The sequence below is a fragment of the Phascolarctos cinereus genome, unplaced genomic scaffold (genome assembly GCF_003287225.1).
Source record: "Phascolarctos cinereus isolate Bilbo 61053 unplaced genomic scaffold, phaCin_HiC Scaffold_1;HRSCAF=81, whole genome shotgun sequence".
Taxonomy (NCBI): domain Eukaryota; kingdom Metazoa; phylum Chordata; class Mammalia; order Diprotodontia; family Phascolarctidae; genus Phascolarctos; species Phascolarctos cinereus.
The window spans coordinates 224,446,322-224,459,154 of NW_027555514.1; the positions used below are offsets into that span (position 1 = coordinate 224,446,322).

The window sequence follows — 12,833 nt, forward strand, 5'->3', positions numbered from 1 at the left end:
ATGGAAAGATAAAAATGTGTATAGACTACTGGACTTCAAAGAAAACAATTAAAATTGAAGAAAATATGCCAAGAGTTCAAGATTTTCTAGACTTTTTATTAGATGGCCTGTGATTCTCAGCATTGGATTTTCTCAGTCTATGTACAGATTTTATGGCAGAAAGTGAGAAGATGATTTTAATAGACACAGCTATATTATCTATATAAATGAAGTCTCCAGATACCACTTTCTAAAGACAAATGAGAAAGTAGTGAATTTATGAACTGCCTGGAAGTTTGGTGTACCTTGATGACATCATTGTTTTGGGGAACATTTTGTAAGAACATGGGGAGAAACTAATGAAACTGTCAGATCAGTTAGAGGAAAAAGTACTGATATTTTCCATTGACAATTGCCAGTTTTGTAGCACCTGTGCCAGGAATATGTTATTTACTATCTTAGTAAGATGTGTGTCATTAAACTAGACTGTAGAAGAGCACTCCAGACATTTTCATGCCCATAGATCATTTGAGATAAGAAGACTTTTCTAGGATTTGTAGGTTATCATTTCAAATTTAAGAATTATGGTTTTTTGGCTGACCCATTGATTGAACTCAGCTCTGAATGCATGGCTAAAGAGAACCAGAAGCAAAAAGATAAGAAATGCAAAATTGCCTTAAATCCCATAAAATCCTTTGGAAATGAAGTGACTGGCAACTATGAACCAGGTCAAAGACAAGATCGATTAGTCTATGTAGGTGCAAACAAGATTTTTATGTTGCATGTAGCTGCTAGCTTGATAATAGTGGGAAATTTTCTTGTATCAAGATAGTAATAATTAACAGGGATTTGCTTAATTTGAAAACAAAAAGCTGAAATCACAGCAAGCCTCATTACTTAATATGCAAATTGGAATTCTTAGCTTTGAAGTGAGCTGTCACTGAGAAATTCAGACTATGTGTACAGATTGCCAGAAACCAACTAACACGTACTGACTAGTGTCAAATTATATGATGTTTCCTAGATGTATTTTGCAACACTAGCTACCCATGAATTTAGCAGATACCACCAACCAGGGAATGGGGATACTGATGTAATCTGGAAGGTCACATGATACAAATTATGGCATCATCTAAGAAAAAGAGTGAAGAGTAAATATGATACATAAGGAACCTGGTTTTAAGCAAATGTTAATACTGAAACACTGAAACTTCCACCACACAACATACCAACAGCCTTTTGAACTTTCAATTCAACGAAATTTTTGTGGTCAGTTGCCTATGGGGGATTCATAGTGAAATCAGATGACTGTTAAGAGAATGAGAAATTATGCAAGTAAAAGACAGAAGCGGTCATACTAAAGAATGTAGGTTCCAGTCCACAGAAAGCATACTACTATTGACACAAAAACATAAATTAGAGCTGTGTAATAAAATAATGTACTAAACTGTCACTGATTCCATACTTGGTAATAGTAAGCAACTGTTTCATTTTATCAAAACATTAGAAACTTTCATGAGTTTCTCCACATGCCTTTCCAATATTTTACCAAATACAGTGGTGTCATAGAACTTATCACTTGATGCCCAAGAAAATTTTACATGATGCCTTTGGAAGTATAAGTCAAAAGAGGACTAAGGGAACATAAGAAATAGATTTTACTGGCTCCAAAATGGTTGCAGAGGTCAACAAGGAAAGTGAGGCTTGTATTCAAAGAAAAGTACTATCATCTCATTGTTAGTGTCAATGATTCTCATATTTCGAGAATATCAACCCTAGAAAACCCTTGGAAATTGTCTGCATTGGGCTTATATCTCTTGAAAGAAATAGAAATACTATAAGCCATATGTTGGTTGTGACTAACCATTTAACAAAGTATTCACAGGAACCAGAAAACTTCCATGGTAGCAAAAATGTTCTACTACCCAGTGTACAGACGTTTTGTCAGAATTAATTTAGATTAAGGCAGGGCTCTTTAAAGTGTACTGCTGCAGGACATGTTTTACTTTTGGGTGAAGATTATATTAGATAAGAAGATTAATTAGAACTACATTTTACCCCCATGGCAGGGAGGCAGGGGCGGGGGAGGAAGGGTGGGACTGGATCTAGAGTGACAATGCTTCAACCACACACTACTGAACATATTAGGAAGGAGTAGCCTCCATGGGTTGGCTGTCCTAAGAATCATTTGCCTTTATAAAATTTTAGTTTCTTCAACCTTTTAAAACTGTTCCAACACAGCCCATCTGGTTTCTGCATTGTCTGGATGACATTTTAGGTATAATCAAGCACTGTTGTTTCTACAGCTGCCAAACTATTTCCACCTGTTAGAAATATGGCATGTGGGCATCCCTTAGCCAGTCTTAATAATGTAACCCCTTTACTTCCAATAGGCCTAAGTTTATTGGTGAGAACTTTAATATACTTTAACTTAACAACATGAGAAAAGGAAAAAAAAAAGAAAAACTATAACCGTCTTCTTTAGATTTCTTCCATTATGTACTAGATTTTGGCTAAGGAAAAAAGCTGGTCACAGGAAAAGATTATGGAACAATAGGCCTATAAAGAAAAAAAAAGTACACTTGAGGGAAAATTGTTCTGCAATAAAGGACAAAGCAAATTGCTTGATGAAATGAAATTCTTGCTGGAAGAAGCAAAACTGGTGTGCAACAAATTCATTCCAGAAATAGCATAATTATACAAGCATGCAAGGATAAACCTGATATAGAACACACTTTGTAGGATTGACTTTTAACACATGTTCACATTTATTGAGTCTATCTTATTGGGCAGATCTTTTTTTTAAACAAGGATGAGTAAGGCCAAAGTGCTATTGATTATTTTTGTTAAAAAATGGTTTAAGATAGCAGCACAAAGTAACAAAATAAATCAAATTGATCATCAACAACAGCAACAGTGGAAGAAATAACAGCAAAAACAAAATTAGGAATAATGAAAGGAGAGCAAAAATCTCAGTGGAGTAAATCTGTGGCATTTCTAGTACAAGTCTACCAGGAATGGTGCTCTATGATGTATAGCTAGCCCACTTGCTTATATTTGGCAAGAGCCACACTTATTTATTCACTGATACCCTGAAGTCTCTGACTATGGAGAGACCATAGTCATTCAAACATGGTACATATTGGGGCTGAAAGAAAAACTGAAATAAGTTAATCACTTAGCTACAAGTTCAGCTCAAAAGAGTGTTTACAGGAACAAATAATGCTTATGTTCCTTTTCAAAACCTTTAATGAAGAGTTGGTTTTAATGTGAAATGTTGGTCTTCATGAGACACTTCAGTTAATTAGATTGACTGAAAACATGCTACCTTTAGCTCAGGAGAGCATATAAAATAAAAATGGTATGATGCACAAGTTTATTGAGTTTTAATGCAAAATTTGATTGTTTATGAGATATATAAGATATTAGGCTGATAGTTTCTCTGTACTTTTTTGTGAATACTAAATATTTGTCTATTCATAGAATGGCAGCTAGATGGTACAGTGGATAGAGCACTGGGCTTGGAATCAGAAAGACTCATCTTCAGGAGCTCAAATCCAACCTCTGAGACTTACTAGCTGTGTAATGCTGGGCAAGTCACTTAATTCTGTTTGCCTCAGTTCCTCTTCTGTAGAATGGGCTGGAGAAGGGAATGGCAAGCCATGCCAGTACCCTTGCCAAGAAATCCAAAAAAGAAAAAGAGTGACAAAGTCAGACACAATTGAAACAACTCAAGAACAACATGATAACCCTCAAAACTGTTGGGAATCTTAGAAAATTATTCACTGCACCTCAATATATAAGTTGAACTCCCAAATAAATAGGCAGAAATTGAAGGACACTCACAAGAGTGGATTCTAAGCAAAAGATATCATTTACCATTTGTTCAAAGATTGTTTGAATCAGATAATGGTTTATAAACAAAATATTTCAAGTGGAAAAGAAGGAACAAAGGGATGAAAGAGAATAAGCTTTTATATCTTACCTGCTATGTGGCAGACAGTATGCTAAATGCTTTATAAATATCTCATTTGATCCTCACAACAATCCTGTGAGGTAGGTGCTATTATTATCCACATTTTACAGATAAGGAAACTGAAGCAAGCTGTAGTTAAGTGACCTGCCAAGGGTTACACAACTAGTAAAAATTTGAGACTGTATTCGAACTCAGGTCTTCCTGACTCCAGGAGCTGCATTCCAACCCCTGTGCCACCTAGCTGCCTCCAGAAGACCGGTTAAAATAGAGAGGACTGAAGCTATGAATAGCAACTTTCTGGTCTAGAATTTCAGCTGTAAAGATTTCTTCAGTCAAAAAGTTATTATATCCCTGTTAATCAGCTAAGGATCTCTACTAATTCAGATTTGGGAATGTAGATTTGTAGCTCTGGTAAGGACTACAATCAGAATATTCCATCAGCTAATTGAGATGTAGGGCAGATAAGTCAGCAAATCTCAAGTGAAGCATGTCTATTTGACTTATAACTGGAACAAAAGTACACTACAGGGAAAATGAGAAATGTCTTCCTTCATGTATTTTGCTACTAGATGTCTATAAGCATGTTTCCACAGAGAAATAGAATGCACTAGGGAGAGGGCATAAGCCAAGTTTATATTTGTACTGTGATATATTTTATTATTTATTCATTTGCTTTAATAAATATTTATTTTGTTATTTATTTTGCTTTCTTTCTGAGGAAATTATTGTTTAAGACCTAAAAGTGTCATTATTATGAATGGATGATTTACATAAACAAAAATGCATTGGTGGGGGATTGACCTAAAGTGATGAGGAGTGAAATTATATTCTCCTCTAAGAGGTATATGGGGAAAAAATACTTTAGAGAATTTGAGTGTGACTGAATGGTGGTGATCCTTATTTAGTAACTAGACCTAATAGTGGTAAAACAAGTCAAATTAAAAGTGAACCAGCCCAAAAAGTAGAGGTGTCCACATTCATAGATGAGAGTAGTGACTCTCTACAATGTGGATGGCCAAGCCACACAGGAATTATAGAACAATTATTTCTTATTACTCTATATCCTGTGACTGAGGATCACTATGACTGAATATATATGTGAATTAAAAGGAATTGTCTGGGGATATAAGACATACAGAGATTTAAGAACTGGAAAATAACTAGAGGCAATGAAAATATTTTGCATCCTCTGTAGAAAGAAAAGAATAAAGCTTAGTCTTACAAAGGAATTTGCACATAGAACACTACAAATAATTAGCCCTCATAACACATATTTATTTTTCTGGTTTTACTGATTCCAATCTTGCTTTGCAAAAATCCTCATTACTTTTCACCCAATGCGAAAATTAGTCATCTATTTCATTATCAAATTCAACCAGACAAAATATCCAAGTTTGCAAGAATTGCTAATCTTCCCAAGCTTATTAAGCGAGTGAAGGGTTCACTGTTGTTTAATAATTAGCAACAATAGCAGAGTATTGTAATTTTCACATGTTATTTTGGAATGTTTTCTACTAGTAGTACTTTATTTTTTTAATTGGATTTTGGAGGTAATCATAAGATATAATAAACATAAATGAAGTTCAACTAAATAATAAATAGGACAATGATTCTCTAGGTTGTACTGTCTTTGATGACTACTTAAAGCCTGAGCTTCTTTAAAATTTGGGTTGTGCTGCAACTGAAATAAGAAGTTTCCTATTTCATCTCATTTACATATTTTCAACATTTACACAAGAACTCTTGTTACTAGGAAGCTGAGGTAATTACATGGGAACCTAATATGTAATATTGAAAGGAGCATATGTAGATAAATTAGAATGATATGGTACTTAGACTTCCAAAATGATTTCATAGGAAATAGTGTTAAACTCTTTCAGTTTAAGATAGAAAGAAAATCTAATCACAAAGAAAAGGTTCAGATTACACATTTTCAATCTGTTAAATACAGGGTATTAGCTGTTAAATGCCCTATTATTGTTAAAAGATAAATAGCAAAGCACTTTCTTCTCTATTTGGAAAATATAAGCCTTTCAGATCTCTAATCTTAGGGATATTCAGCAATGACCTAACCTTCAAATTAAGTTCCATGTAATTCGGGAAATTCTTAAACAGTGATTCAGGTTTTAAAGACAAGATTTTATCAGGATATCAGGATGCTTTTATTTATTTATTTTGTTAATGTTTGGAGATTATTTGTATTACCTATAAAGGTCAGAAAAGCCTCCAAAGAATTCACAGAAAGCATTTCACAGATGGCTATCTCTTGGATAAATTAGTTGGTGCTTCACTTCTATTATACATTTTTCAATGTTTAATAGAAATTTAAGTACCCAATCCCACAAAGAGATTATCCTGCATTCAAACTGAACAAAAATCCAAGTTGGACCACCTCTTATAAAAGACAAAGAAAATGTTGACATCTCAGAATAGTAGCGCTAGAAGGAGCCTTAAAAACTTCTTTGTTCAAGCCTTTAAGGACTGATACCAAGGTCCTTGAAAGTGAAAGGACATGTCCAGGTCCCACAGTGGCAGACTCAGGGCTAAAACCCAGTTCTACTAATTCCTTGTCCAGGGCACTCTCCACTGTACCACCCAGCCTTCATGGACAGTGGTGACAGATGAATTAGATGACCTGGCTTTGAACATTTCATTGAGCTTTCAAGAGTTTTTTTCCCCCCTTATGTTACCAAGTATTAATTTTATGAAATTGCAAAACTTTGTGGAGACTGATACTGAAGCTCATGATTGGTGGTATTTTCCTCTTGAAACCACTTCAAATTGTAAGTCTTTGGAATAGATAAAGATAGCTAGGGGTGTATAGATGACTGAAGTCTGTGCCATACAGTTAGAATTGAAATATCACAGACTTAGACTGAAAAGGATAGAAAAATTAAATTTAGAAAATAGAGACTTCCTGGCTTTTTAAAGAAGAGGAGAGAGAGAGAGAGAGAGAGAGAGAGAGAGAGAGAGAGAGAGAGAAGCAGAGGCAGCGATGGACAGACAGAGACAGAGAGAGACACACACACACAGCGAAAAAGGCACAGAGACAGAGAGATACAGATAGAGATACAGACACAGAAACAGAGAAAGTACTTAACGTCCAGTGAGAAAATAAAAGAAAACAAAACCACCTAACAGGGAACTACAAAGGAGGCATGTCTGAGTAGCAACATGGATTGAAAATAGCTAAGAAGTGCTGTGGAAACCTGGTTCCAGGCAAGATAAGGCCCAAACTGGTCTTGAAGGCCTATGGTGGCTCCAGGAGTAGGATCCAATTTTTCAGCTCGGGAAGAGGTGGATGTGATGGCTGAGTTGTTTAGAGATGTCCAGGAAGTGGTTTTATTAAGTTGATCCTTGCTAATTAATCTACTCTATCAGCTATTAATTTTCTAGAGTTTAACAAATTTCACCAATATGCTAAAATTTTCATAGCCTCTCCCCCATTCAAGACTTTTTTGTCTGACTATAACTGCATGTGAAAGGGCCAGGAATGCAGCTGAGTGAGTGGAAAAGACGACCTTGGTCCCTGGGCTCAGCATTTTATGTGTTCTTCCTATCTCCCATTCTTTTACATAGGAGAATGAATTAGACTTGAGATTTGAACATTGAGAAACCATGAACCCAGAGCTGTTTGACTCTGGGCAAATGGTCATTGCCTAATGTAGTTTAGCCTTCAGAGATCAAAACTGGTAAATATATAGAATGTTCACCAGGAGCTACAATTGCTGGAGACCTTGAGCCCTGTGGTTAGAAATTTAATAAGCCCAAAGCACCAGTTAGCTGGGAAAAGCCTGGTATTTATTCTAAAAAGCTTGGTGTCTGGAACTGAGAATCTTACTCTTGCCAAAACTCTGAGGAAACAAGACAGGAGAGCCCAAGGGAGAGAGTTTTGCTAATCCTAGGCATCCTACATTTTCTGAAAGAAATGTAAGCAGGAAGAAAGCTGATAGGATTTAAGCTGAAACCTTTGCTATTCCCTAAATGATGAGATAGGCAAGGATTTCTGTTAAACCAGAAGCTTGAAGCAGGGAGATTGAACATCTGGCTGAACAACATCTATTGGAGACCATGTATTTAGGAAGAAATTACATGTCTGGCAAAACAAAGCACATTTAACCTTTACTTTGAATAAATTATGTCTGCCAATGGAGGACATTTTTTGTAAACATTAAATGTAAACATTTTGGTAGGGGCTCATGAGCTATGATTTTGGGGATAAAGATCCTCCAGAAAACTGTAAATCTAAAATCGCTATTCATTAGGGACCCCATACTACTACATAGAGGTGACCCTTAGACACTGACAATAATAAACAAAATGTTCAGTGGAACAATTGAAAAATTCTTCCACTATATATATATATATATACATATACATATATATACATATACATATATATATATATGTGTGTAATTAAGCAAATCTGTTAAAGATGCACTTTAGAATTGTATCAAATTCATTTTTGAGAGCTGAACAAAATTATGCTTTGCCTATGTCTTTCCTTTTCCTATAGGACAATACAAATTCAGACAGAGCTGAATAGTGTGGTATGCTACAGAGGAAGAGATGCAGCATCAACGAAAGGTTACCTGAGTCTCATAAACATCTCCTGTCGTCAACAAATCTGACCCTTTTTTGTAATCTCGGGGCTGTGATCTCTGTTTAATGGATGTGCTTGACAGTAGCAATCCTTTCCAAGTACTTTAAAAGCAGACATAAGTAAAACAGCCCAGACCACATCCATGGTTAATAATTAATGTTTATTCATTATTGGCAAGCATTGATTATAGGCTTAAAAGGAAGTTCTTTGCAATATTGATCTTGGCGCTTTTGACTTGCTATGTAGACAACTGAAAGCAACACACACTTAATGGAAGTCTGTCACAGTGCTTAAAAAATTAAGTAGTCATTAAAGGCAAAGGGTACCTACATAGTCCTTGACTTTTAGTGAGAAATAAATGGAGTGTCCTTAAAGAAATTTTATATGTGTGTATATATATATATATACACACATATATATACGTATATATGTATACACACACATATTATATATATAATATATATATATATATAGAGAAGAGAGAGAGAGAGAGAGAGAGAGAGAGAGAGAGAGAGAGAGAGAGAGAGAGATGTTACTTACCACCTCTACATTTTAACTTGAATAACTATGAATAGAGTCATGTTGTGAGAATGAGATTTCAGCATTCTATCCAGGTTCTTCAACATCAAACTATGTGAGGCATACTTGCATGCAAAAATGGATTTTTCTTTTTTTTCCTGGTTTGTTTTTATCATTTTAGGGGATTGTTGTACTGTGGAATCTCTTTTAACAGATGCTTATTGACAACTCAATCATAAGTTATAGTGTTAGACGGTTTTTTGTTGTTTTTGTTTTTAATGAGGTACTGAGAGATAAAAGTAACTTGCTCATGGTGATATTCCTGATATGTATCAGAAGTAGGAACTGAAAGCAGTCTTAAGGATGTGAAGGCTAGTACCTGATTCTTCTCAGCACACTGCTTCTCAAAAACTGGATTTTATAACTGAAATACTTGAATACAATTGCCCCAATGTAAAGGATCACAACTTAATGTGTTCATTCTACTATTTCCTAACAATAACAGACAACAAAAAATTCTATGGCATGTTTATGAGTTTGCTCAAGGTTATAGCTCATTGAACCTGAAGAAGTATCACCTATATTTATTGATGAACACTAGCAAGGACACCTACAATGAAAAGAGATATTGATGAGAAAAGAGAGAAAAAAAGTAGTGAATCAACAACTCTGCTTTGGGGAAACAGTGTATATGTACTTCACCAAATTATTCTTTTGGATGTGAGTTAAGCTACAGAGGACAGCCACCTACACTATCTAATTGACAGAAATAGAATTCATACAATTACATTGCCAACAAGTGATCTTTCATCCTCTGCTTGAAGGTGCCCAAAGAGGAGGAAGCCATAATATATCTAAATAGCCCACTCTACTTTTGAACAGCTATAATAATTATAAAGTTTATTTTTTTCATGAAATCAGGTCCAGCTTGGCTCCTTTGCAACTTCTACCATTGCTCCTGGTTCTATTCTCCCTTTTAGGCTAAATAGAACCATTCTAAGCCCTTTGAAAGTATTTCAACACAGATATCATTGAATTATTGTCTTCTCTGGGCAAATAATGTCCAGTTTCTTCAACCAGTCCTCATATTTTATGCATTTAACACCCTTCATCCTTCTGGTTCACTTCCTTTGGTTGACATTGTGCAACTAATCAATATAATGAACAAAGAACTCCAAATGAGATCTGAGAAAGGGCAGAGTATAGTATGACTATCATCTCCCTTTTCCTAGATCTTATGCCCCACCTTTAAATAGTCCCTGATCACATTCAGAACTACTTTTCCCTATACCTATTTTCCCCATATTATATCATTTTAATCATTTTTGTTATATCCAAATGTAAGACATTTACATTTATCTGCACTGGATTTTATCTTTTTAGATTTAACCCCATTTCTTAGTTTTGTGTAATCTCCTAGTTTCCTCCAATCTCTTTCTTCTTTGCTCCAATTTGGACTAAAATCAGATATTAATTAATACCCCTGCTGCCATAGCCTTTCTTCTGAATCCATGCTCTACATAAATGCTGAAATAATCTTCCTAAAGCAAAGAATTGACCATAATACTGCCCAGCTAATGAAGATGCTTTAGTCACTATTGTCTATAGAATATATTTAAAACTCTTGTGTTGGGCATTTAAATCCCTTCACAATCTGGATCCAATTTACTTCTACCTTCCAACTCCCCAACCTGACATAGTGTACATATTGTATATTCTAATGAAAATAGCCAGTTCTTATTCATTGCAACATCTCCCATTCTATCCCCCATGTACATGCTTCTGCCCAATCTTTCTGTCATAGCTGGAATATTCTCACTTTTCTCCATCCTCATAAAATTACTGACTTCAAAATTCATTTTAGAGACCATCTACTTCATGTGACATTTTCTGAACCTGAAGTTGTCAAAATTTCCTCCTCACAAAAACTAATTGCTATTTTTTTCATATATTTTTATATATAAACTTATGTATAAACATCCCCTTCCCCCAGAATGCAAAATCCTTAAAAGTAGCGAAGATTTCATTTTTGTCTCTGCATCTGTAGTGTCTAGCACAGTGCCTGATAATAGAGACAAGGTTAATAAATTCTTAATTTGAACGGAATTAAAAGGTGTCCATAAATAAACCATATTTCCAAAGATGACTAATATTACTCTAGTTCTCTCTTTAAAAAAGTAAACAAATGAACAAATAAAAAACTTGTGCAGCATCTACCAGACATATGCAAAAATATAGTACAAGGGAAACAGATGAGAAACTGTTTAAGACTGAAAGTAAAGGGTGCCAATCACAAAGAGATAATGGATGAATGACCCAAGTAAGTGCTACATTCTAACTCATAGAAAAAATAAAAGATTAAAAAATTTTCTAATACAGTTAGCAGATCATACTAGATGAATCTATGAGATTCAAGTGTGGTGTATGTGACTGAAATGGTAGTCATTGAGAAAAGTTGAGATTGGTGGATAACTTGAGTTAGGGAGATTTGGACTGCAGTAGAACTAAAGTCAATCAAACTAAGTTCATTGCCGATAATGTGAGTCTCTGGGAGTAGAACACAATTAAGTGGCTTAAAAATGGGAAAACTGGCCCAGGTCAGAGTGAAAGCAGTGACTTGCCTGAGCTTTCCCCCAAACCCCTCCAAATACCTATAAAAAATGGCTCTAAACAAATTCTAAAGTGGTAGAACACACAAAAAGACAGAGTGAAGCAAATTTCCAGCCCAAGACAGTCTGGAAAGTGGATCAGAAAAGTTATTTCGTGCTGGGCAGGGAGAGGAGCTCAGTGAGGTATTGGGGTGCAGGGGTGCAGGCCACAGCGAAACTTGAGCAGGCCTCAGAGGACTGAATCGTGGGCAGCTGTGGTGGTTTCCAGACTTCTCAACCCACCAAATCCAAAGACAACTTAGAAGGTCAGTGGGAAAAGTTTGTTTCTGCGGTGAGAGAGGAACTAGGTCTCAGAGCCAGGTCCAGAGTGCAGAGCTCAGAGTGAAGGCCCCAGGGAAGTGGCTGCATCCTGAGCTTCCAGCCCACAGACTGAGGGGGAGTTGAGTGGCTGATCAGAGGGGAATTTCAGGGTTCTCTTTGACAGTGCTGAGGCAGGAATATCTTGCTTTGCCCTTGCTTGGATCCGGGTCACAGTTTCGGGCACCTGTCCTGGGGTAAGGAGGAGAGCTGGCATCGTGGAGCTTGTAGTGGCTGAGAAGAGGAAACCTTCTTCACAGTTCCATGATAGAAAGGAGTACTTGTGGTCACTAATAGACCGGAGCACAGGTCAGGAAAGGAGCAAACACCTCGCCCATTTATCATACCACCCTGCAAGAACTGGAAATTTACAAGTCCCTACAAGTATCTGTAAAAACAGCTGTACAATCCCCTGAAGCTTGGAACAGTACATTCTCCACAATGGAAGCAGACTTTTACATTAACAGAGTTTAAAACTCAAGTAATTGGCTGGGATCATGAGCAAGCAGTGAAAACAAAGTCAGACTATACTATCTTACTTTGGTGACAAAGAAGATCAAACACACAACCAGAAGAAGACAATGGAGTCAAAGTTCCTTCATCCAAAGCCTCCAAGAAAAATAAGAATCAGTCTCAGGCCTTGGAAGAGCTCAAAAGGGACTTTGAGAAGCGAGTAAGAGAAGTAGAGGAAAAACTGGGAAGAGAAATGAGAGTGATGCAACAAAAGCATGAAAAATAAGTCAACAGTTTGCTAAAGGAGACCCCCCAAAAAAGACTGAAGAAAATAACA

General features: G+C 36.0%; 1 pseudogene; it reads left to right on the forward strand.

Moving 5' to 3' along the window:
• Nucleotides 1-607: 607 nt before the first annotated feature.
• LOC110211137 (large ribosomal subunit protein bL35m pseudogene) lies at nucleotides 608-2,669 on the forward strand (annotated as a pseudogene).
• Nucleotides 2,670-12,833: the final 10,164 nt, after the last annotated feature.